Below are 4947 nucleotides of genomic sequence, written 5' to 3'. Positions count from 1 at the left end.
CCCCTTCTATTTCATTTTTTTTTAAGTCTTCATCCTTTTCCATTTCATATCTTCCACCTAGATACTTAATGCCTCTTCCACCCTCACTGAGTCCCTGTTATGCACAGTTAGCATAATTTTTTCAGCCTGTGGTTCAACAGCCTGGCAATCACCACGTATGATTTTTTTTCTCTCATTCACATCAAAAGTTCTTATTTTTTCACATAAAGGAATCACTTCAAGCTTTCTCTTTAGGGCCAGCATTACGGCAAATAAGGACTTTCTAGTATCGAGACACATGTAAACCTTGGAACCAAATGTGAACAGCGAGAACACTAGAGGAAAGGGCATACTGGATGTATTGTAGGAAAACAGGCTAGCGTGGATATGGGAACAAATTAAGATGAGTCATGTACAGTATGGTTTGGGGCACAACACTAACCCAGTAAGTTTCGTCATCTAACAGCCTGTACTCTCTTGTTGGGCAGATGGAGAATTAAGGAGTGTTCACTCTGCATTTGGAATTTTCAGTCGTTTTTTTATGGCTGCAGTAAACCACAGATATGGGGTACGGTAATGGGGACTACTGCATATATATATATATATATATATATATATATATATATATATATGTGTGTGTGTGTGTGTATTATATATGTAGCCTAGTATATATATGTATAGGCTATGTATATATATATATACATACATATATATATATATATATATATATATATATATATATATATATATATATATATATATATATATAGCCTATATATTTACCAGATATCAGATATCTAAACATATATGTATTTTAAATATGTATGTGTTTTCTAAAAATATGTATGTGCACAGTGACATCTTAACTTCTCAAATTTCACGCACTTTTCTTGTCAGACTTATCATCACAACCGTATATCTGAGTGAGATATACTGTACATGAAGCAACTTTCTTTCCGTGGCAGGGTTTGAAGCAGCTCGCAGAGCTCTGTCTTCTTAGCCTGGCATGTTAGTGCATTCTAGATGCAGCGCTTGTGCTTTGGTTCAAATTATGCCATGAAATATGAAAGCTTTCTGTGTTTGTATCCCACTCGGACGTAGACTTTTACAAAGTGCGAGGAATTGACGAAGTTTAGAGGTCCTTCGGACTATAAGAATGCACAAAGTATACTGTACACCACAGGTGAAAAATAACAGACCTACACCCGTCTCTTATTTTTCACCTGTGGTAATATGTGATAAATGAATCACGTACAAAAGCGATTATAATCATATATATATGTATACACACTACACACACACACACACACACACACACACACACACACACACATATATATATATATATATATATATATATATATATATATATATATATATATATATATATATATATATATATATATATATATTATAAGAAGAAGAGGAAGGAGGTAAGAAAGAAGACAAACTTTTTCCTGACACAGAGCTGTAAGAAAATACATAACCATTTTCAGTGTGTGTGGAAGCCTTTTGCAGAGTGCCTCCAGAACATTCCAGCCAGAGAAGGCCCTCAATAACTGACCGTCGTAACTCGTACGTTAAACGAACTCTGGATGACCGCCGGGCCATTCCAGGAGGCCGGTGGTGGTACCTCTTTCCTAGCTGTAATATAATAAGCATAACTGAGATGCATTCGAGTCAGGATGTATCAGGAAGATCGAGACAGATGATGGCAGTTTTTCCAGAAGACACAAATTCACCGAATTCTCTAGGGTAGCTCTCTCTCTCTCTCTCTCTCTCTCTCTCTCTCTCTCTCTCTCTCTCTCTCTCTCTCTCTCTCTCTCTCTCTCTCTCTGTTGTGATATGAATACTAGAGTGACGACTGTCCTATCCCCTCTCCCCGAAACCCTGTCTTCTCCCCCCCTGCCAGAGACACGGTGTACATCTAACAAGTTATATAGCCCTGTGAATGACTCATTACGAGGTGCTGTAGAACCCCCTTCGAGGCGTAACCCCCATATAAAGACCCGACGTTGATATAAACATGAGATCATTTCTACGACGGGTCTGCTACCTTGAAGACAATGCAGCATGCACGGAGGGACCATTCTGCTATGGTGAAGCGCTCGCTGCGATGAAGACACTACGACACGCACCGGTGAGCAAGAGCCAAGCAAACGCCAGTTGTTTTATTAATTCAGTGTATGGCCTTCAAGAACGGAATATCTGATTAGCAGCGGATGCCTGGCGTGCCTTCCCAGCTCGGATGTATTCGGTGAAATCGTTTTCCTAGCGCTAGGAGATGCTTCCCTTCTTGCAATCCCAATTGGAAACGTCCCAAAATGACACTCGGGTTTAGCGATACAAACCGACAGGAATGTCGATGTAATTAAATCTCTTACTAATAAGAGTTTCCCGACAGGTATCCTTATAAGGAGCATTTAATCACGTCTCCTGTCTTTAGCACTTTAATCATATTCTCTGAAACTTGTTTTATGGGATATGATTCTGGCAGGATGCTGTTAGACCCTAAATGGACCGATTCACTTCGCGAACGAAAAAGTGTTGCGCAAGAGGAGGAGCGCAATTATCCGCATTTGCTCCTTAGCTCTCTGCCCTTTCTTCTGTTCATGGAAAGGCCAGTGAGGCTTCAGGAACACAGAAGAAGCAGCATGGGGTAAGCGTTTGAGATTGTAGTCCTTCTTCTTAGACAGGGGAAAGGATTAAGAATCGACGAACACGGAAGGAGAAAAAGCATTCCCCATCCTTTGAGTGGAAGGACAGAAGCTCATTCAGTTTAAAAATTCAAGTTATATATATATACTGTATATATATACATTTTTTGAGAAGGGATGTACAGTATATATATATACAGTATATATATATATATATATATATATATATATATATATATATATATATATATATATATATATATATATATATATATATATATATATATATATGTATATATATAATTTTAAGAAACATTTCCCCCAATAGGAAGTGGTTCCAGAGAGAGACAATAGGTCAGTAATTGCTCATATATATAATATATATAATTTTAAGAAACATTTCCCCCAATAGGAAGTGGTTCCAGAGAGAGACAATAGGTCAGTAATTGCTCTTATATGCATCCTTTAACTGCTCATTCAGTATTGGATATCGGGATGTGAACTTAATAGCATGTTCGTATCCCTATATGGTGTCAAAATCACCAAATGAGCCAAATCAGGGTCGGCAGCTCATTACTTTGTACTCTTTTGTGGGTGGATGTTTGTGTGTGTGTGTTTGTTTGCGTTTATTACTTATTGGCAAGTCCCGGTAGGGGGATAGCCCCATCAGTGTACCCCACGCTGTCCACTGTAGCATTACTAAAGGTTCTTTGAGGAGTCCCTTCGGCCCCTAGCTGCAACCCCTTTCATTCCTCCCCTCAAGGGGATAGTGCCGTCAGTGCACCTCACGCGGTGTATTGTAGGCATTACTCTTTAAGGTTCATCGCAGCATCCCTTCGGCCCCCAGCTGCAACCTCTTTCATTCCTTTACTGTACCTCTTTTCTATTCTCTTTCTTCCATCTTTCTTTCTACCCTCTCCTATCAATTGTTTCATAGTGCAACTGCGAGGTTTTCCTCCTGTTACACCTTTCAAACCTTTCTACTCAAAATTTTCTTTTCAGCGCTGAATGACCTCGTAGGTCCCATCGCTTGGTTTTTGGCCTAAATTCTATCTATCTTCCATTCCATTTGCAGATTGGATTTTTTGAATGAATTTTTACTGATGCTACTGAATAGTAGTAAAATGGCTCATGATGTGTTTTGTTTCTTAATTTTATGATAAATTTCCGGAGCACTGTTAAGTAGGCTAGACAGGGAGAGAGGAAAAGTAACCGAGTTTAGTTAACCGGGCAAAAGTGGTTGCTAATTTTCGTAACATTTAGAAAAAGTGTGGACTATATTTCTGAAACATTTAAGCACATTGTAACATTAGAAAGTGTTCGATACGATTTGCTGTTTTGTGTTTGTACGCGTAGTGTCCGTAGACTTCTTTAAGACTGTGATTATATGGCTAACTAAAGAAATTTTTTGGGACCAGAGATCTTTTCTATTTGTTTATTTAATTAGCAGTTTAATTTTTTTTCGTAATGGTGATTTGGTACGTGAATATTTATGACATTTGTTTAGTAGTGTTAAACAAATCTGTAAAACAATAGTTATTGTTAAAGTGGAAATTATATTTTTAAAACCAACAATAAAAATATTACAAACCATTTTAAACCGGTATTTTTTAGTGAAAGAATTTTGAATGAATTTTAAGATAAACTATTAAATATACATTTTCATAACTGATGATGCGAATCTGATGCGGGAATAGCGGTTAATATTTCTGAAGACATTAATTTTGCTGTAGTTGATTGCCTTTTAGATCGAACATGAGAAGAATAGAACAGAACCAGTCGTCTGTAAGTTGAGAGAGAGAGAGAGAAAGAAAGAGAGGTTGGACACCTAATCAAGGGAGAGAAAGACAGAATAATAATAATAATAATAATAATAATAATAATAAATAATAATAATAATAATAGTAATAATAATAATATAATAATTAATAATAATTATTATTATTATTATTATTATTATTATTATTATTATTATTATTAACAGTAGCAGGACCATTAGGTTTTTATCATTTTCAAATTTACTACTACTACTACTACTACTACTACTACTACTACTACTACTACTACTACTACTACTAATAATAATAATAATAATAATAATAATAATGTTTATTATTGTTATTATTATTACCAATAGTAGTAGCAGTCAGAATGTTAGTAATATTAGTAGTAAATAGGAAAGTGATAAAGGCCTAATGGCAGTAGTAAGATTAATGATACTGAAATCCACTCAACCTTGGCAGCAGAATCAGCATATCCTTATAAGGACCATTAACCCCGTTTCTCGTCTCTTAATGAAGTATTTTTTCCT

This window comes from Macrobrachium rosenbergii, chromosome 21 (assembly GCF_040412425.1).
Source record: "Macrobrachium rosenbergii isolate ZJJX-2024 chromosome 21, ASM4041242v1, whole genome shotgun sequence".
In the NCBI taxonomy this organism is placed as follows: domain Eukaryota; kingdom Metazoa; phylum Arthropoda; class Malacostraca; order Decapoda; family Palaemonidae; genus Macrobrachium; species Macrobrachium rosenbergii.
This window is presented reverse-complemented; position numbering follows the sequence as displayed.